This window comes from Glycine soja, chromosome 14 (genome assembly GCF_004193775.1).
Source record: "Glycine soja cultivar W05 chromosome 14, ASM419377v2, whole genome shotgun sequence".
NCBI lineage: Eukaryota > Viridiplantae > Streptophyta > Magnoliopsida > Fabales > Fabaceae > Glycine > Glycine soja.
Genome location: NC_041015.1, coordinates 21,699,369 through 21,721,915, shown reverse-complemented (window position 1 = coordinate 21,721,915; position 22,547 = coordinate 21,699,369). Strand labels below are relative to the sequence as shown.

The 22,547-nt window shown below is 38.7% G+C and overlaps 1 pseudogene; it reads right to left on the bottom strand.

Annotated features, from left to right (window-relative positions):
• Positions 1–860: 860 nt before the first annotated feature.
• On the bottom strand, positions 861–8,135 carry LOC114383911 (annotated as a pseudogene).
• Positions 8,136–22,547: the final 14,412 nt, after the last annotated feature.

The window sequence follows — 22,547 nt, the reverse complement described above, 5'->3', positions numbered from 1 at the left end:
AATGGAGATGGAGGGTGAAGCCTCAGTGTCTCCTTCACTATGGCTTGGAGATAAGGAAGATTATTTATATATGTTTCCATTACCATTCTGTCTTTGCCAATGATAGAGTCAACTCCTTCCTTGCTTTCTCCATGACTGTCGGATGGTTAATTAGTTCTGCCAGTAACCATTCTAGAGTAACTGCAGTTGTGTCTGTCCCTCTTGTGAACATATCCTGAGAAATAATAAAGAGAAATTATTACCAAGAGTCATTGTGTTAAAAAAAGGTGGAATGACAAGAGAACTCAATTTTCACAAGTTTGACTAATTAAGATGCAAAGATACTGGTAAGTGTACTTGCAGAATTGATATAGATGGAGTTATTTTCACAACATAAATTTATCTGTCCTATCTTTCTATTATTAGTTTTTCTGAATTTGTTTTACTCTTTTCTGTTTCTGAATTTGTAAATCACATTTACCCTTAGCTGTAACAGTTGTTATTAGCTTCAGCTTTATATGAGATGAACTAATATGGACAGTATGTTTAATATTGTGAAGTGATTTGCTGCCATGTTTCTCATTTTTAGATTTGTTTAAGTAATGTTTCCTTATACTGCCAAAAGAATAACATTGCTGATATGGTTTGATATGATCTTAATATCTATGTTCTTCTGGTAGAAACTGTACAAGTACAAACTCATCTTTTGATTTGTTGTTTGAATATTGAGCAAAGTTGCTTTGTTTGTGTCTCCCTGTGTAGTAGTAGGCATCTAGACATCAAGCACGATGATTAAGAAACATGATATGAATAGCTTTACCACAACAGCACACATAAGATAAACCCTTCAGTTTATCTCCATCTGCCATAAGATAAACCCTTCAGTTTATCTCTTCAAATTGGCCATGAATTGCAGCACATCCATTTTTAGAACAATGAAGAAATTGAATGTTCATGCCACATGGAATCACACTTCCAACACGTGGCAGACACTTGCACTTGAACATTCTGATTTTTCCTTTATTATGGGTCCTATTTTCCACTCTGGGACCAATGTTGCAATTTCATTGTCTATCATATTTGCTAAACTTGTTACATTGTTAGTTGGGTTTTTTTGCTTATGTAACAAGTATCAGAAAAACTAAATAATATGAAATTATCAAAGACTAAAAGAGTTCAAGAAGATAATAAGAAAGTAGTTGGATCGAGTGGCCTCAGAATAATTAAGAAGGGGGGGGGGGTGGAACTAATTATTAATGTGTCTTGACTAATTAAAAAATTTATCCTTCTTAATGTTACTAGATTCAACTAGGCTTTTACTACTAAGTTAAGAAAGTAAAGAACAAAAACAATAAATTAACAAAAAGTAAAAGTGGCAATTAAAAGTACACAGTGGAAATTAAAGAGTATAGGGAAGAAGAAGACAAACACAATATTTATACTGCTTCGACAACAACCTGTGCCTACATCTAGTTCCTAAGCAACCAACGGTTCTTGAGATTTCTTTCAACCTTGTAAAATCCTTTACAAGCCAAAGATCCACAAGGGATGTACCCCCCTTTGTTCTCTTTGAACAACCAAGTGGATGTACCCTCCCTTGTTCTCTTTGAACAACCAAGTGGATGTACCCTCCACTTGAACTGATCCACAAGAGATGTACCCTCTCTTGTTCTCAGTATAACAACCCAAGTAGATGTACCCTCTACTTGTAACACAAAGGATGTACCCTCTAATGTGTTAGGACAAAGAATTCTTAGGCGGTTAGTCCCTTGAATTCTCTGTGAGGGGGATACAAAAGATATCTCAGGCGGTTAGTCCTTTAAAATCTTTTGTAAGAAACAGAAGATATCTCAGGTGGTTAGTCCTTTGAAATCTTTTGTCAAGAGGGAGAAGGGAAGAAAAAAAGAATTCTCAGGCGGTTAGTCCTTTGAATCTTTTGGCAAGAGAAAGAAGTGAATGAAGAAGAAGAGTAGCACAAGTTTTTGAACAACGAAATTTTCTTGGAAGAGAAAGTATTGAACAAAAACTCTATGAAAGAAATCTGTTAATCATGAAAGGAATCAGTCTATTCAGTATTTGAAATTCATGCCATGGTCACATATTTATAATCATTTGATGACTCAAGTTAAAGTTTGTGACTCTTGGCAATTTCTTTAAAACTAGTCACTTTAAAAGTTGTGACTCTTTTGAAAACTAGTTACTTAAAGGTTGTGACTTTTGAAAAATCTTCAAAAACAAGTCACCTTTCAAAATCAGTCACTGGTAATCGGTTACCATCATTGTGTGATCGATTACACATCAACATATGTGACTCTTCATGTTTAAATTTGAAAATTAAAACGTTTAAAAATTATGGGTAATCGATTACAAGTATTGTGTAATCAATTACACAAGTTTAAAATGATTTGACAATGTTTTATCACTAGTTGTGACTTCTTGAAATTTGAAATCTAACATTTTAAAACATTGGTAATCGATTACATGCTCATGGTAATGATTACAGCTTTGTAAATAATTTTGAAAAATAATGTTGGCTACTGGTAATCGATTACTACCTTCTGGTAATCGATTACCAGAGAGTAAAACTCTTTGGCAAAAGATTTTGTGAAAAATTCTTGTGCTACTCAATGTTTTGAATTTTTTTTTAGTTCTTATCTTGATTGAGTCTTCTCTTGATTCTTGAATCTTGATCTTGATTGTTCTTGAATCTTGATTCTTGAAACTTGATTGTTCTTGAAACTTGATTGTTCTTGAATCTTGAAACTTGATTGTTCTTGAATTTTGATTCTTTTAAACTTGATTCTTGAAGCTTTTTGACTCCTGATTCTTTGGAACTTGCTTAACTCTTGATTCTTTGGCATCATCAAAATAATCTTGGAAGTCATTGCTTCCACAATCTCCCCCTTTTTGATGATGACAATCCTGAAATCAAGATAATACATACAAGTTTTGTTCTACCGTTCACTCATTTCTTTCTCCCCCTTTCTTTTTGAATTCATGCTTAATTTTAAAACTTTGAAAATATAATATCTTGATTTCTAAAATACCCATTTTTCTCTCCCTCTTTGGCAACATCAAAAAGGCCAAAGTGTGTAAAACATGAATAATTTAAAACATACACAAAACATAATTTGTATAACAAACATAAATGATTCTAAAGCATACATAAAGCATAATTTGAATAACACCAATTTTAAATATATACCACTCAGTCATATACCATCAAAATAATTAATTTTAACACACGTAACCATAAACAACCAAAAGCAAGTAAATATAATCATCATGTTCAGTCATACTAAGCAAATATTAAAAGAAATACTAAGTGTTCATATGTCATAAAAAAATATAGCCAAATACAAGGCTTTAAAAACAAAATATAATAATCTAAATCTATGAAGATGGTGGTGGAAGGTTGAAGTAGTCAATCAAGTAATTCAAACATATCAAACAAGAATCACACAAGGATTGAAGGATATAGATCACATACATCATCAAACATTCAGATTTGTTAAAGGTAATTTAAAAACATGGAAAGTTCAAAGAACCCAATCAATCATGTAAACATTATTTTCTCTGAAACCTATATACTCAATATCTTTATCATGCTCATGCTTGATAACACATTTTCCAGAATCAAAAAATAATTCATATATTAAAACTCTTATATAAAAATAAATATATCTAACATGATGGATTTTTGAAAAACTTTATGAATGAACCTTAAGCAAGTAATTCACATATCATATTAAAAATTATGCAAGAATCATAGGCATCATCAAATATTTGTTTTAAGAATAAACTTCATGCTTTGAGAAAGGAAAAATAACTCAATCAAACACATAAGCACAAACTCATTATAGCAATCAAACAAGACAAACAAATAAAATTTTGTTAGTCATCATATAAAAAAGTTAATTGAAAGGAAAGATTCAATCAACTTAATTTAAAAGAGAATGGTGTTGATGTTACCTTTTTCATGATTTAAGTGCCTAGATCTTCAAAGATGGAAGTCAGACTTTTGCTTTTTGCTTAATCTTCTTGAGAGATGTTCTCATCACTTTCATAGTCCTTGGATAGAAGGTTGATCTCCTTCACCGAACCATCGGATGAGTCATTGTCATCCCAAGCAATATACGCCTTCTTGGATCTTCTTTCTTCATGACTTTTCTTCTCATTCTTTTCTAGCCATGATTCATTTGTAGGGCAGTGTGCCTTTATGTGACCGGGTTGATTACACTTATAGCATTTAAGTGTTGGGGAACCTTCTTGAGATCTCTTCCCATTGTCGAAGTTATGGTGATGGAAGCTTGCTTGTGGAACTTCTATGGAGGCTGGATCTTTGAGCTTCAATGAGGTCCTTCAATGGTGATTTTTCACCATGGAGATGCAGCGGAAGGCAAAGGAGAAGAGGAGAAGGGAGGCGCCATCCACTAGGGAATAAGCCATGGAAGAAGGAGCTTCACCACCAAGATGAGCCTTGGATAAGAAGCTTGGAAGGATGCTTCAATGGAGGAAAAGAAAGAGGGAGAGAAAGAGAGAGAGGGGAGCACGAAATTGAAGGAATAAAAGAGGGGGAGAAGTAGAACTTTGAAGTGTGTCTCATAAGACTTTCATTCATCAAAGTTACAACAAGTGTTACACATGCTTCTATTTATAGACTAGGTAGCTTCCTTGAGAAGCTTTCTTGAGAAAACTTCCTTGAGAAGCTTCTTTGAGAAAACTTCCTTGAGAAGCTAGAGCTTAGCTACACACACACCTCTCATAACTAAGCTCACCTCCTTGAGAAGCTTCCTTAAGAAGATTCCTAAAGAAGCTAGAGCTTAGCTACAAATACCTCTCTAATAGCTAAGCTCACCTCCTTGAGATGAGAAGCTAGAACTTAGCTACACACCCCCTATAATAGCTAAGCTCACCCCCATGACAAAAAATATGAAAATACAACAAAAAAAGTCCTTCCTACAAAGACTACTCAAAATGCCCCGAAATACAGGGCTAAAACCCTATACTACTAGAATGGCCAAAATACAAGGCCCAAACGAAGGAAAAACCTATTCTAATATTTACAAAGATAAGCGGGCTTATACTTAGCCCATGGGCTCGAAATCTACCCTAAGGCTCATGAGAACCCTAGGGCCTTCCCTTGGATCTCTAGCCCAATCTACTTGGAGTCTTCTACCCAATGCCCTTGCGGGATAGGATTGCATCATTCCCTCTACCTTGGAAAGGATTTGACCTCAAATCCCGAGGTTTTTCATACTCTGGGCTCCTTCCCTCAACACCTGTAAAAAGAACAAAAACATATGTATTAGTGGCCTATGGATGGAGTTTCCTTCAGGAAATAGAGAATTTGAGGAGGCCATGAATCTTGAAGTTGTGAAACTTTTCTCAAGAAACCTGCTCTGATACCACTTGTTGGATCGAGTGGCCTTAGAATAATTAAGAAGGGGGGTTGAATTAATTATAAATGTGTCATGACCAATTAAAAAATTTATCCTTCTTAATGTTACTAGATTTAACTAGGCTTTTACCACTAAGTTAAGAAAGTAAAGAACAGAAACAATAACTTAACCAAAAGAAAAAGCGGCAATTAAAAGTACACAGCAGAAATTAAAGAGTGTAGGGAAGAAGAAGACAAACACAAGATTTATACTGGTTCGGCAACAACCCGTGCCTACATCCAGTCCCCCAAGCAACCAACGGTTCTTGAGATTTCTTTCAACCTTGTAAAATCCTTTACAAGCCAAAGATCCACAAGGGATGTACCCTCCCTTTTTCTCTTTGACCAACCAAGCGGATGTACCCTCCACTTGAACTGATCCATAAGAGATGTGCCCTCTCTTGTTCTCAGTATAAAAACCCAAGTTGATGTACCCTCTACGTGTGCTACAAAGGATGTACCCTCCAATGTGTTAGGACAAAGAATTCTTAGGCGGTTAGTCCCTTGAATTCTCTGTGAGGGGGATACAAAAGTTATCTCAGGTGGCTAGTCCTTTCAAATCTTTTGTAAGAAATAGAAGATATATTAGGCGGTTAGTCCTTTGAAATCTTTTGTCAAGAGGGAGAAGAGAAGAAACAAAAGAATTCTCAGGCGGTTAGTCCTTTGAATCTTTTGGCAAGAGAAAGAAGTGAATGAAGAAGAAGAGTAGCACAAGTTTTTGAACAATGAACTTTTCTTGGAAGAGAAAGTATTGAACAAAAACTCTATGAATGAAATCTGTTAATCATGAAAGGAATTAGTCTTTTCAGTATTTGAAATTCGTGTCATGGTCACATATTTATAATCATATGATGACTCAAGTTAAAGTTTGTGACTCTTGGCAATTTCTTTAAAAGTAGTCACTTTAAAAGTTGTGACTCTTTTGAAAAACTAGTCACTTTAAAAGTTGTGACTCTTCTGAAAACTAGTTACTTATAGGTTGTGACTTTTGAAAAATCTTTAAAAACAAGTCACCTTAAGAATTGTGAATTTTGGTAATTTATTTTTCGAAATCAGTCACTGGTAATCGATTACCATCATAGTGTAATCGATTACACATCAACAGATGTGACTCTTCATGTTTAAATTTTGAAAATTAAAATGTTTAGAAATTCTGGTAATCGATTACACAAGTTTAAAATGATTTGAAAATGTTTTATCACTAGTTGTGACTCTTGAAATTTGAAATCTAACATTTTAAAACATTGGTAATCGATTACATGCTTATGGTAATCGATTACAGCTTTGTAAATCAGTTAGAAAAACAATGTTGGCTACTGGTAATCGATTACTACCTTTTGGTAATTGATTACAAGAGAGTAAAACTCTTTGGTAAAAGATTTTGTGAAAAATTCTTGTGCTACTCAATGTTTTGAAAAAAAATTTTAGTACTTATCTTGATTGAGTCTTCTCTTGATTCTTGAATCTTCATCTTTATTGTTCTTGAATCTTGATTCTTGAAACTTGATTGTTTTTGAATTTTGATTCTTTGAAACTTGATTCTTGAACCTTTTTTACTCCTGATTCTTTGGAACTTGCTTAACTCTTGATTCTTGGGCATCATCAAAATAATCTTGGAATTCATTGCTTCCACAAAAGTGAAATGATAACCTTCGTTATCTGCTATTCTGAGTGTCAAAAAGATGCCATCATCTTCTCTTCTACCTTTGATTGTGGTGTCAACTTTGGCCAAATTCTCATCCACTTCACAACCAAAGAGATCAATTGGACTTGCTTCAAAATCGTCTCGATGATAATCCAATTCAGATACAGGTCCATAACCACCAACATTATCAATGTCCCCACTCATTAAGTTATTGTTAATGCTGTAAATTCCATTCAAAGGTTTTCTAATTAATGGGTTTACTTCATAGCAATCTCTTTGATACTGCACAACTTTTGAATCAAATCCATAATCATAAATTTGGAGAAAAAGGTCATCCAAGAGTTCCCTAGCTGAAAGTTTGAGGGACACAGTTGCTAAGCATTTCTCTACAAACTGCCTAACCTCGGTATTGTCTACTTTGTAAAGAGGTTTGGGCGTAAAATATGCATTCAAATAAGCGGAGAAAGAAGAAAAACCACTAGAGGATCATGGCTGTGTAGATATAGAAGCCCTTCCAAAATCTGCCTGCACCAATGCTTATCAGCTCCGATGTTCACCCATTTGTGTTTAAGTTTGTACCTGCTGACACAATGAGAGGACTTATTGTCTTAGAGTCCCAGAGGTAAACATCTCAGTGACAAAGTTAATGTGTCTGTTGGTAGTATCAACCCAGGAAGTATAGAACTTCATGATGTTCTTGTGTTTCAATGTCTTTAGAAGATGAACTTCACTGTATAACCTCTCAAGATCTTCAGGATTCTGCAAAAAGTCATAAAACTTTACTTGATTCAATGCTACTTCTATCCCTTTATACTCTTCAAATGCTCTATAGTTGCAACCAATGAATATGGTCTCATTATAAAAAAGAAACTCATTTTGTTGAAACCCCATTAAATGTTTCACTTAAATAACAAAAAGGAGAACATCTCAAAGCAGTTAGAGGTTTTGTTTGGAAAATTCAGAGGAGGCTGTGCTAAAAACCAAGAGATTAAGGATGTGATGCATACACTGTCTTGGATCGACTTCCACATACTCATAGCAATCTGCCACAACACATGTAGCACCATTCATGCTTTGTTTCTTATAGTCTATTATCTCCTTTGCTTTTATTTATAAATTATATATAAATAAAGGCCTTTTACTTCTTCTTCTTCTGTGAGCTAGCGAGAGAGATAAATAAGAGGAAAAAAGAGAGAGAGAGAAAAAAAAGTGAGTAGCTGCTTCAAGTAATTCAAAAAGGATCACCCCACATGACCAAACATCAGCAGCTGCTCCATCATACCCCTTGCTCAATAGCAGCTGCTCTTGGTGTCAAGTTTTTGGCACTGATTCTTTTCAAGAACTTGTTATATAAACTGTATAGCAAATTGTATGTTATATAATATAACTTTTGATTTGATTTGAAGTCTACACAAAATTTATTTGATCTCCACTATGATAAGTCTTGGTTCTTTTGATGAAGCAAATATATAAACAAGTTGATTGCCTAGAAAACTACAACAAATAAAGAAAATATATAATGTTGGTAGCAAATATATAATCATTTGATGAAGCACTAGAAATTTTAACTTGCTTGAAAATGATGATTGTTCTCCCTATTGTGTTTGCTAGTTAGACTTATGATTTTTAGACATTGACGATGTGACTTGATATATGTCATACTTTAAGCCTAGTCATGTTCATATATTGATATCTGTTTGATGATTGATGTAGGTGGTCATTGGCTTATTTGTTAGATTGTTCATTGTATTTTGGACTGTGCTGCTCATCATCATAGGTGCAAATATTTTTTACCAATTAATGTTTTTATTACTTGTTCAGTGTCATTAAAGACAACCGATATATGCTATACAAATTGTGTTCATGGTGAAAGAACCTTAGATTCCCGTTTGAGACTGAATGCAATGATTCTTGCGGACAGTTTGCATTAATCATTGTATCCAATCTTGAATTGTCCGTTTGGACAGTTTAGGGAGACTGATATTTTTATGGTAGATTCATGCATTAAGATTAACATTATTTTCTTTAATTTGATGAAATTTCGGTACAATGCATTTCTAGTTGTTCTGTGAGTGCATACTTGATTATCGGGAAATTAATTTCACCAATTTCATGTCGTGTACTTGGAGACCAATGCGAAATGCTGCCGAAATTTTGTCAAATTTAACAAAATAGAATTAACCTTGACGCATGAAGCTACCATAAAAGACGGTCTTCCTGAATGGGATAGGGCCACAGCTATAATAAAAAAGTGAGATTTTCATGCATCGAATAACTTTGTGACTATCACGGAGTTATTACTTAGATAGACTGAAGTTGGATGAATGAAAGTCGCATCAGCCCAGAATATAAGAAAGGCATCAAGCAGTTCTTGCAATTTGCTTCAGAAAGAGGTTGACCGGATGAAGATGGAAAATACTATTGTCCTTGTATCAATTGTTTGAATGGAAGAAGACAAATACTAGACCACATAAGGGAGCATCTATTGTGTGATGGGATTAAGAAGAATTACACGACGTGGATATGGCATGGTGAATTGATAGACATGCAGAGTGGGTCCCAATCTGAACCGTTTGATGTAGAAATGGGAGATCGCTTGAAGCACATGATTTGTGACCTTGGACAAGAGTCTTTTTAGCAAGCACATGCCCCTATATATGAAGGATTGCAAAGTGATTCAAAGAAGCCTTTGTATACGGGGTGTAAGAATTCCTTGAGGCTGTTGTCGGTAGTGTTAAGTCTGGTTAATGTCAAGGCCAGATATGGGTGGAGTGACTAAAGCTTTACTTCACTGCTTCAAGTAGTGCATGATTGGCTTCCAGAGGAAAAAACGTTGCCTAAAAGTTACTATTAGACCAAGAAGATACTGTACCAGATGGGAATGGAGTATGAAAAGATTCATGCTAGCCCAAATGATTGTGTGGAAGAAATGTCTTCCAAGATTATTTTGATGATGCCAAAGAATCAAGAGTCAAGCAAGTTCCAAAGAATCAAGAGTCAAGCAAGTTTCAAGAATCAAGATCAAGATTTAAGATTCAAGAATAATCAAGATCAAGATTCAAGTAAAGCATCAAGACTCAAGATTCAAGAATCAAGAGAAGACTCAATCAAGATAAGTATTAAAAGAATTTTTTCAAAACATTGAATAGTAGAAGAATTTTTCAAAAAGAAAAATCTTTTACCAAAGAGTTTTACTCTCAGGTAATCGATTACCAGAAGGCAGTAATCGATTACCAGTAGTCAACATTCTTTTCAAAACTGATTTACAAAGTTGTAATCGATTACCATAATCATGTAATCGATTACCAATGTTTAAAAATGTTAGATTTCAAATTTCAAGAGTCACAACTTGTGATAAAACTTCTTCAAATCATTTCAAACTTATGTAATCGATTCGATTACCAGAGTTTCTAAACGTTTTGATTTTCAAATTTAAACAAGAAGAGTCACATCTGTTGATGACTGTTGCAACCTACCCTTCGGTGGGAGGGCGACGCGAGACTCACGGGTGCGTGTTCCAAGAAAGGAATACGCGCGGAGTTGCCACCAACGTTTATTTGAGGAAAACGTTGGAAAAACTGGAAAAGACGTGGTCTACGAACTTTAAATGAAAGGTTCGGGAGTTGTATTTATGCACGGGAAAGGTATTATCACCCCACGGGTCCTTCACAAGGGACAAAAGCCTTTAATCAAGTGTGCAAATATGACTTCAATTTGTTTTATTTTCCCTTTAACATTTTTTATGTCTTTTTATGCCTTTTATATTTTTTATCTTTTTGTGGTCGACAGGGGTGTTTCCCTTGCTCCTACGTATTCCTCAATTGTGAAAAGGAAATCAGACTTACGTAGTTCTTTGGGAACTAAACGTTGGTTAAATTGTTTTTATCCTTTTTTGCAAGATATATATCTTTATTGAATGAAAGGTCATTTAAGGCGTTGGACCATTAAACGATCTTTCGATTCATTTTGAAAGGAGAAAAAACATTAAGGCATTGGACCATTAATGATCTCTTGTTATTTTTTGAAAGAGGTGACAAAGCTACGCGTTGATTTTAGGCTTTTAGAAATCCACGTTTAACCGATAAAAGCGGAAAAGACCATTTTATGGCGTTGGACCTTAAAAATGGCATTTTAGGTGATGATAAAAGTTTGCTTTATGAATTGATTTTAGCCTTAGGTGATAAAAGTTTCACTTTGGTTATTAGTCAATTCGATTAATAAAGGAAAATCCCAAAGAAGAACGTCCAATTGATTTTTTTTTATTATTTTACTAAAAGATATTTTTTGATTATTATATTATTATTTTGCCTCTTTTTTGGTTTTAAACGTGGTTATGACATGACCGAACGGTCGGATTTCATTTTAACAGAAATTAAAAAATGTTACAATTCAAATGATCAGTGGAAATTTATTTTATTTATTGATTAGGCGAGAAAATGACTTAAATAAATGACCAAAACACGTTAAAAGGGGGTACGGAAAGTAAATGAAATGAAAATAAAAGCACGCGAAACAAGTGGGGATCACTAAAGGTACATTGAATGAATTGAAAAGTTTGATTTCGGGAACTTACCGGTTGAAGACCGAAGAACGACGAAGAACGGCGGAAAATCTTTGCAAAATCACCCACGGAAACATCTCGGAAGCGTTACGGAAGTGTCTCGGCTTGGATTTTCTTCACAGAAACAATTTTTCTCACTAATTTTAAGTGATTCTCAGATACCAGGAGGGTTGAACATTTTTGTTCAGCTCTCCCCCCCTATTTATAGGAAAAAGAGGGAGAAGCTTGCCACCCAACTCGCCCAGGTGAGCTGGGTTGCTTCCTCCAGAAGGCACCGCCTTCTGGTGGGACTTCCTGGAAGGCCCAAGTGGGCCAGATTGCTATTTGTACCCCCCGTTTACTAAATACACCCTTGCCTTTTTTTGCAGATTCTTTTTCCGTAACGTTACGAAACTTTACAAATTTCATAACGATACTTGTTTTCTTTCCATAATGTCACGGAACCTTACGGATTACATAATCATCCCTTTTTTTGGCTTCTGGAATGTTACGAAACTTTACGAATTGTGCAACAATGCTTCCTTTTGACTTCCGGCATGTTACGGAACCTCACGGATTGTGCAACAATGCTTCCTTTTGACTTCCGGCATGTTACGAAACTTCACGGATTGCCTAACGATGGGTGCCAAGTACCTCGAAGTGGTCAAACGAGGGTCGCATCCCAATAAACGGATGGTCCCCAGACGAAATTAGGGTATGACAGTTGCTCCTTTTTACTTGTCTTTTATTGGAGATAAATGGGAAGTAAAGATAAGACACTAATTTTGTTCGAGCGAAACACCATTTGGCCGGTAAATCTCCCTGCCAGCGGAACCTGCAAAAATTTTGAAAATGATCAGTACTGAATGACCAACATCATCCTGATACTGTCGAATCCGTTCCTCTTGGTTGACACAAGGCGCAGAATGACCATAATTTGTCTCTGCGTGCCCTTGGGCATGATCGATCCTGGACGACAAGGCGCAGAATGACCATAATTTGTCTCTGCGTGCCATCGAACACGATCGCCTCTGGATGGCGAAGAGGTGCAGGGAATGACCATAATTTGTCTCCGCCCACCTCTCGACTCACTATCCCTGAATGACAAAGGGCGCAGAATGACCATAATTTGTCTCTACGCGTTTATCACTCGACTTGCTGCTCCTGAATGACAAAGGGCGCAGAATGACCATAATTTGTCTCTGCATGTTTATCACTCGACTTGCTGCTCCTGAATGACAAAGGGCACAGGATGAGCATAATTTGTCACTGCGCGTTTATCACTCGACTTGCTGCTCCTGAATGAAAAAGGGTGCATAATGACCATAATTTGTCTCTGCGCATTTATCACTCGTCGAGTCTTAAAGATAGCAAAAACGTGCGGATGACCATAATTTGTCTCCGCGTGTCATCGGGCACAATCGCCTCTGTATGACAAAAGGGTGCAGAATGACCATAATTTGTCTCTGCATGCCATTGGACACGATTGTGTCTGAATGGCGAAAAGGTAAGCGGAATGACCATAATTTGTCTCCGCATGTCATCGGGCTCGCCGCCTCTGGATGACAAAAGGCGCAGAATGACCATAATTTTCCTTTGCGTGGCATCGGACACGACTGTGTCTGAATGGTGAAAATGTGAGCGGAATGACCATAATTTGTCTCTGCATGTCATTGGGCCCGCCGCCTCTGGATGACAAAAGGCGCAGAATGACCATAATTTGTCTTTGCGTTCCATCGGACACGATTGTGTCTGAATGGCGAAAAGGTGAGCGGAATGACCATAATTTGTCTTCGCATGTCACATGACCCCAGGGTCAGTATGATAGAGATTGTGGGGCGGCCGACAAAAGCGAGGCTCTTGCTCCTACGTATCCTCAATGAGGAACTCAGACCTACGTAGTTCTGGATAACTTGTGAGACTAAAATAGTCTTGGTGTTTTCTTCACTAAACTGCGAACATGCTTTAGTAAAGAGACAAAACTTCCAACTGATTAGAGCAACATATGCTTTTTGGATGAAAAACAATGTGTCTACCGAGGAAGGAGACTATGCTGATGAAATTTTCTCATAACTGTAAATGAGATTTTGGATGTTAGCATTTCGTTTCTAAAGGACCATTTAGAGGAAACACTAGGTTCAACAAAAATAGAAGAAAATCGCTCAAAGTGTATCGATCTCACACAGGTAAGTGTTTCATCCTAATTCCGAACCATAGATATGTCATGACTTGGTTTTGCAAACCATTTCCTATCAAATCAAAGATTACATGCGTGATCATGGATCAATAGGACTTTTCCTTGGGAATGGTGTTTTTTTGGTGGGAAATTCGGCTTTGAGTGTTCTTGGCCTTTTCCTTTTCTGTTTTTGTTTAGTGCGAGGCGAACAAGTCACCGACGCACAGGATTTTGGTTGGCAATCAAAGGGAGAGGACCACTTTAGGTCATGGTTTGCTTTCTTTTCCTGTTTACTTGGTGACAATTCTGTATTGTTAAGATATTGTCTGGTCTGAAGACCTTTCTGCACATTTCTTCTATTTTCTCCCGATCCTTGATTGGGAATTTTCTTTCTTTGGCTTTCTTCCTATTTTTTGATTGGGAATTTTCTCCTTTTCTCTTTTTTTTTTCTTTTTTTTTGTTTTCTTCCGAGAGCAAGGATGGACATTCTCACCCTGGGTCAAGGTTTATGGTAAGTTGGGATTTCGGCTCAAGGCTTGTAGAATGGTTGGATATGACATATGTCAGGGTTTGGTTAGGTTCAGGGATAAAGGGGATGTCCCACATTATTTCCATTACACAAATGCAACAATGATGATTAGGAAATTTTATGCAAAACTAGTCATGCATGCACCTATGTGGACACTCAAGTGTCAAAAAATTTTGGTCATGTGATGCTAGGGCCCATGATTCATTTTCTCTACTTTAGGCAACCAAGTGTTTCCAAAATATGTTCTTTTATCAATTTGTGCATTCATCCGAGTCCATTTTTGGGAGTTCGGGAAAACTTTCATAGCATTCACCCTTCAAGTGTATACACATTTTTTTAAAAACTGGTTATGATCAAAGAATTTTTTTCAAAGAAAAGTTGGAAGTTATCTCCTTTCACAAGCATGTTGTTTTTTTAGCTAGACAACTTTTTATTCTTATTATTTTCTTTTTTTCTTCCTTCTTTTTCTTTTCTTGCTTGCTCTTTTTTCCTTTCCTTTTTTTTAAGTTATTATCATTTATTCATTTTTTTCCTTTTTTTCTTTTTCTCTCTAAAAAAGATCGTGCGGATGGGGGCACACACTACCTACTTACGTCTAACCACAAGGTAAATGAAAAGAACGTACGAAAAGGTAAGTCACAAAAAACGGTGACGAAATAACTGAGAGCCATAACGCCAAAAATTTCTAACTAAAACGAAAAATAATAGTAATGTTAGTAACCATATAGACAATAACAGAAAACAGTAATGTCAAGCAATATAGACAATAATAGAAAACTGTAATGTCAATAACAAAAGTGCAGTGACCTCGATCACGTGGCTCCGCTTCCTCCCAAGAAACCGAGCAAATTCGTCATCTCCTCATCCATACGGGCCTCCTCTGCATCGTCGGGGGATCCTGCAGGTGCCTCCCTTGCTTGGGCCTCGGGCCAATCTCCAGGCCATGCGACCTCAGCCCTAAACTACTCTAGAGTAGGACACACAAAAGGAGTGAAACCCTGCCCCAGCTGATTGAGGCTGAACCGGTAGAGACACTCATGTATCTGTACCTGCCCCTGGTGGTTGGCCGCCTGCTGGCGAACCAAGTGCTGTCGATAACACTCCATGCCTAGTGACCCAGTGGGATCATCCTGATGAGGTGGTGGTGGTGCGTCTGCAGCCTGAGGTGCATCACCTTGCACCTGCCTAGGCATGCAATACTTCTCAATGAAGGCCCGGGTGATCGGCGGTCGGATCACCTTACTAGGGGTGACGGGAACCCCGAATGACTGGCAGAGGCCCGTGATCAATGTTGAAAACCCCGGGGCCCTGTTAGACTTATCCGGGTCTAGAGGGTGCCTAGTGGGTGGCATACTTGCAAACAAATACATGGCATCATCAATCAATTGAGCCACATGGACGCTCATTCGTGTCAGGATGGCATATACCAACTGACACTTCGGCAGAGGGAGATCGGAGTTATGATCGCTAGGCAAGACATTGCTGAGCAGCAATGTCATCCACATCTGGGTCAAGTTGGTCATGCTGGTGCGCATGATCCGCACCCGCCTCCCTGCAGCGGTCCGGGTGAAATCTTGCCTCGATGTGCATAACAGCTGGGCAATGGCCTCCTGATCGAACCCTTCGGCCCCGTTCCTCCTCTGAATGAACTCGCACTCCTGGCCTTCCTCCAACACCAGCGGGTCACCCAGGAACTGGTTGAGGGCATCTGCGTCAAAAGGAATCCACTGACCCCTCATCCATGAACGCATGTCTCGCACTCCCTCCTCTGTGGGCTAAGCATTAACATAAAACTCCAGGACTACCTCAGGGTCAAACTTAGCCATGGGAGTCACCAGCGACACCCAATGTCGGCGAGCTATCTCCTCTTGAAAATCTGTGTACTCATCCTCCCTGAGCTGGACGCACCTCTCTCTGTGGAATGACCATCCTTTGATGGCCTCGAAGCGCTGCTGGTGCTCGGTGCTCTGAAAACGGTGGCTATCAAACTCGGGGGTGGCACTGGTTCCTTCAGCTGCGGCGTCTCTCCTAGACCTCTTCGCGGAAAGCTTTTTCGGAGCCATTTCTTGCGAGGACAAACATTTGGAAAGTTAATTTACAAAGAAATGCTATTTTAAAGCAAAACGACATACTAATATTTTTTGACTTAGAACAAACTTGTGCACATATTTCCCTAAAGAAGAACATTTATGAACGTGCATACGCGCAACATATCCTGCTATCTATATCAATATACAAGGATATTCAAAACATCCTAGCTACTTATATCCCACACATATTCTTTTGAAAATAATTCATATATGCATGCTCAAGGTATTGTGCCAAAATTACATATGTCCGTATTCAAAGTATTTTGCTACCAAAAATTACATATGCACACTTGAAGTATTTTATTATCATACAAATTAATACAGGTTTTTTGTAGTTTCATTCACATTTATTTATACATATATGCACATTTGAGAGCCAATTTCATGTCATGCACACACTTGCATTTATTTGAAAAGGAATTTTCATGCCATCTATCTACACTTTGAAAGGCAATTCCACATCATATGTACATTTATAAAGTGCTTGACCACCTATTCAAAATATACACGTTTTATTGGAAGGGTATTTGTCTCTTGCTACCTATTCTATATGTACATGGTGAATAACATTCTCAAACAACTAGGCAAACATCATGGTGCAGCCCTAAAAATCAGCCGCTTGCCTAAAGGGAAATCCCTATCTCAATGCCTTCATTTTTATGCTTTCTTGCACTCAAAACCAAAGGCTTGGATTCCTAGGTCTAAGTCCTTAATTTGGGCACTTATCTTAACCTCTACATGCTGTCCCTATACACATAAATCAACCCCACAATCCAAAGTTCACAAAACCATGCCCAATTGTCATTGAGGCATTTCACCGAGCACTTGGTGGGCGCACTTTCGGGTGCCAATAACTAGGGAATAGGGGCAATGTGGCTTGCCCCATTATTTCAGAATGCACCATAGGCCTAGGGCCATCCCTTACAACCCCCTAACTCAAACCAACAAGCACGAAACAAAGCCAAAATTGCTCCATAGATTTGGGCACATTCACATAATTTAAAGAACTAAAAGAAAACCAAGATACATCAATGGAAAGCTTGAAAGCTCAAGAATGAGATACTTACTTGTTGGAATGAAACAAAACGTGAAAAGAGAAGCAAAAACTCAACAATGGAAGCTTGGGGGCTACTGTTTTCGTAGTTCCTGTGAGCTTTGTGTTTTTGAAAATGAGGGGGAAGGTGTTTGGGTGAAGAAAACTCCCCCCCCCCTTTTTAACCATTTTCGTGCAGGGGGTGCTCGCCCAGGTGAGCTAACCTGGATTTTTTTATAGGTATTTTGCTACCTAAACATGTGTATACTTTTGCGTGGTATTTTTGCTATATAGATGCATATCCAAGGTATTTTTGCTACCTAAACATACATATATATATTTTGAGGTATTTTTGCTATATACATGCATATCTAAGGTATCTTGCTACCCAAACATACATATATATATTTTGCGAGGTATGACTACCTTTTGAGCTTGTGCTTGTTTTATTTAAATTCTTAGGATCATGAGCAACTAGGTGTGTCCTACAATGACTGGAGAAACAAAAGGTGATCAAATAACAAGCAGAAATTTAAAAGTTACTAGGTTGCCTCCTAGTAGCGCTTCCCGCTGGTCCAGTGCTGGGCATGAGATGACGATCTATGATCGTGACCCTAGCCTCTACTTGCATTCGTCCATAAGTACCTGAAAGCAGGAAACGACATTGCACAGCAAACCATGGCCGCGTTACCGTTTTACCTTGATTGGTTTCTGCCTTTAGCCCCATCCCGACATTTGACCACTACCTAAGACGATTCTGCTTCTGTCATAACAAAATATGCATGTGTATTCGTATGCATGAGTGTTTTCAAATGCAATAATCCTTTTAGTAAAAGCTGGTCAGGTTCAGTTTTAATTAAGCGCTCGGGGCATCCCATGGACTGAGCGAAAAGGCTCAGGTTATCACAAATTGCACATGGTTTATAGCACAAAGCGAGGACTGAAGCCTCAATCCCATGTTCTCTTCTTTTAAAAGACTGTGACGAGAAAATTACAGTGGACAGGAATCCCTGGGGGACACCAAGAAGAACACACAAAAATAAAAGAACATGCAGCGACTTCCTCAATTGCCCCAGATCCTAAGCATAGTATCGCTTGACAACATTGGAGTTCATGGGTGAAGGTAGCTCCTCGCCATCCATGTTGGTAAGCACCAAGGCCCCTCTGAAAAAAGCCCTTTTTACAACGAAGGGCCCTTCGTAGTTCGGGGCCCACTTCCCTTGATTATCTTTAACAGTGTGGGATATCTTTTTCAGCACAAGGTCCCCCTCATGGAACTTGCGCGATCACACCTTCTTGTCGAACGTGTTCTTCATTCTTTGTTGATACAGGCGCCCATGGCTCATGGCCGTCAAGTGCTTACCTTCAATAAGGTTGAGTTGGTCGTAGCGTGTTTGAGCCTACTCTGATTCTTCTAGGCCTGATTCTGCTAGTATCCTCTGAGAAAGGACCTCTACCTCAAACGGGAGTATCGCTTCCATTCCATAAACCAAGCCTGCCCATTGGCGTGCATTCCAAACGAACCCTTGTGGACTTCCTCAATCATGTGGTTCACCTCTTTGGCATCCACGCATCGCATGAGGGTCATGTCATGGTTTCTCTTATATAGTATGCTCCCGCTCATGAAGAAACCGGCCACCAATCTCCTCAATGTCCTTTTGTCGTTGTCGGAAGCCTCCGGTGGGTACTCTTTGCTTTCGACGTATTGCTTGATATCAAAATACCAAGGCTTACCGTCCTGCTCCTCTTGCACCTAACAACAATGCGCGGGTCTGCCACGACACCAGAACTCAATGTACGATAGGTCCCCATGCGGTGTTAGCTGGAACATGGACGCCAAAGTGGCAAGCGCATCCGCCATCTGGTTTTCCTCTCGGGGAACGTGATGGAAGGAGATCTCATCAAAGGAACCAGCCAACTCCTTGATATAGGCTTGGTAGGGTATCAACTTGCGGTCTCTAGTTTCCCATTCCCCTCTCAGCTGGTGGATCACCAGTGCTGAGTCCCCGTACACCTTGAGTAGCTTGACATTAGAGTCAATTGCCGCTTGGACGGCCAGGGCACACGCTTCATACTCAGCCATATTTTTGGTGCAATCAAACCCTAGCCTGACCGTGAAAGGTATACATTGATTGTCTGGAGAGACCAATACTGCTCCAATGCCATGGCCTAGAACGTTTGAAGCTCCATCAAACCACACGATCCACTTGTCCCGGTCCTCGTCTAGCTTTTCCTCAAACAAGGCCATGATGTCCTCATCCAGGAATTCGGGATGCATGGGCTGATAGCCGTTAACAGGCTGCTGAGCCAAATAATCTGCCAAGGCGCTTCCTTTTATTGCCTTTTGGGTGACGTAGACTATATCGAACTCGGATAGCAAAACTTGCCACCGGGCGATCCGCTCTGTGAGAGCAGGCTTCTTAAAGATGTACTTAACCGGGTCTGTCATACCCTAATTTCGTCCGGGGACCTTTGCTTGATGACATGCGACCTTTCTTTGGTCCTTGTGAGGTGCTTGGCACCCATCATTAGGCAATTTGGGAAATTCCAGGACATGCCGGAAAACCAAAAAAATATATTGATGCACAATCCGTAAGTTTCCGTGACACACCGGAAATCAAATGGAAGCATCGTTGCATAATTAAGTGAGATTCCGTAACATTCCGTAAGTCAAAAAGGGGATGATTATGTAATCCGCAAGGTTCTGTAACATTATGGAAAGAAAACAAGTATCGTTACGAAATTCGTTAGTTTCCGTAACTTTACGAAAAAAGAATCACCAAAAAAAGCAGAGGGGGTGTACTTAGTAAAAATGGGGGTGCAAATAGCACCCAGGCCCACTTGGGCCCTCCAGAATATTCCTCCAGAAGGCTGTTGCTTCTGGAGGAAGCAACCTGGCTCGCCTGGGCGAGTTGGGCGGCAACCAACTCCCCTATTTATAGCAAAATAGGGGAGGAAGTGAGAAGGAAAAGGGTTCAGCCCCTTAGGCACTTCTCTCTCTTTCGAATTTGCTTGGAAATATTGTTTCCGTGAAGAAAATCTAAGCCGAGGCGCTTCCAAAACGTTTCCGTAACGCTTTCCGTGAAGAATTTCGCGAAGGTTTCGACCGTTCTTCGACGTTCTTCATTCGTTTTTCATCGTTCTTCGATCTTCAACGGGTAAGTACCTCGAACCAAGCTTTTCGATTCCTTCTATGTACCCGTAGTGGTCCACATTGTGTTTCGTGCATTTTTATTCTCGTTTTGTTTACTTTTTATACCCCCTCTTGAAATGCTTAAGCCATTTTACTTAAATCATTTCTCGCTTAACTTAAAAATAAAATAAATTTCCACCGAACATTTGAATTGTATTATCCGTTAACTTCGGTTAAAATAAATTCCGACCGTTCGGTCGTGCCGTAACCACGTTGGAAATCAAAAAAGAGGTAAAAAATAATATAATAATCAAAAAAACATCTTTTAGTAAAATAAAGCGGAAAATCAATCGGACGTTTTCTCTTTGGGATTTCTCATTCTTAACCGAATTGACTAATAACTAAAGTGAAACTAAGGCTAAAATCAACTCGCCTAGTCAAGCTCGTCCACAAAAATAGGTTTTGGAAGTTTGTCATTTCAATTTCTCACCAAGTAAAATGGATCATTTTCATGGTCCAACTCCTTAAAATGATCACCTCTTAAGTAAAAAAAAAGAGTCGCTTGATAAGCAAGAACTACGTAGGTCTGATTTCCTCATCGCAATTGAGGATACGTAGGAGCAAAAGCCCCGCTTTTGTCGACCACCCCAAGAGATCGTTAATGGTCCAATGCCTTAACGTTTCTCTCCTTTCAAAAAACAAGAGATCGTTAATGGTCCAACGCCTTAACGTTTCTCTCCTTTCAAAATCAAAAGACCGTTTAATGGTCCAACACCTTAAATGACCTTTTGTTCAATAAAAACATATTTGACAAAAAAGACAAAAACAACTTAACCAAACACTTTGTTCCGAAAGAACTACGTAGGTCTGATTTCCTCATCGCAAATTGAGGAATACGTAGGAGCAAAGGGAAACACCCTTGTCGACCACAAAAAAGGAAAACATATAAAAAGGGTATAAAGGATATAAGGACATAAAAGGGAACGTAAAAATCAAAGTCATGTTTGCACATTCGATTAAAGGCTGCCGTCCCTTGGGACGGACGTGTGGGGTGCTGATACCTTCCCCGTGCGTAAATACAACTCCCGAACCTTTCACTTAAAAGTTCGTAGATCGCGTCTTTTCCGGTTTTTCCGACGTTTTCCTCAAATAAATGTTGGTGGCGACTCCGCGCGTATTCCTTTCGTGGAACACGCATCCCGCGAGTCACGCGTCGCCCTCCCGCCAAAGGGTAGGTTGCGACAGTTGGCGACTCCACTGGGGACATTTTTTTAGAGAGTTAGGCCATTTAATTTTGTGCAATGTTCTACCATGACGTATCCCTTTGTTAGTTTCCCTTCATTATGTTCTTGTGTGTATAAGCTCTGTATTTCTTTTAGTGCGTTTTAAAATGTATGCATGAGGTAAATATTTATTCATTTGATGCACACAAACACCAACACTATTTGCACACACTGTGAGTGAAAAAGGGCCCTATACCCGGGTTCGTGGGAACATAAGGAGTGGAGGTGAATCTGTGATCATGCTAGGTCTCCGACTTGCTTGATTACAGTGAACCCTCATCTAGAGCTTTTCTCTTTGAAAACTTATTGTTGCTAGTAGTCCCTACTGCTACAATATGTTCTTCAAAAAGGATAATACCTCTAGAAACCATCAAGAGAGATATGACTACCTTAGGGGGGTTATCGCTAAATGCCTAGTTAGTTCTCTCCCTTATAGGTCCCTTAAATAGGGGCACGGAGCAAACACGTTGCGTGCCATTTTTCACACTGCCATGCATAAGTATCATTTACCCTTTTGCTTATATTTGTTTGTGAATATTGTCGTACTATGTACATCCCCGTGTTGTGCCTTTCGCATATGCATCATGCGTAGGTTTCGTCTTTGATCCCCTCACTTTAGCAAACCAACGAAGGGTCCGTGTCACCGTTTTAAATACATACGTTGGGGCACTTTGCTACCCCTAGACGTTGTATCTAAGA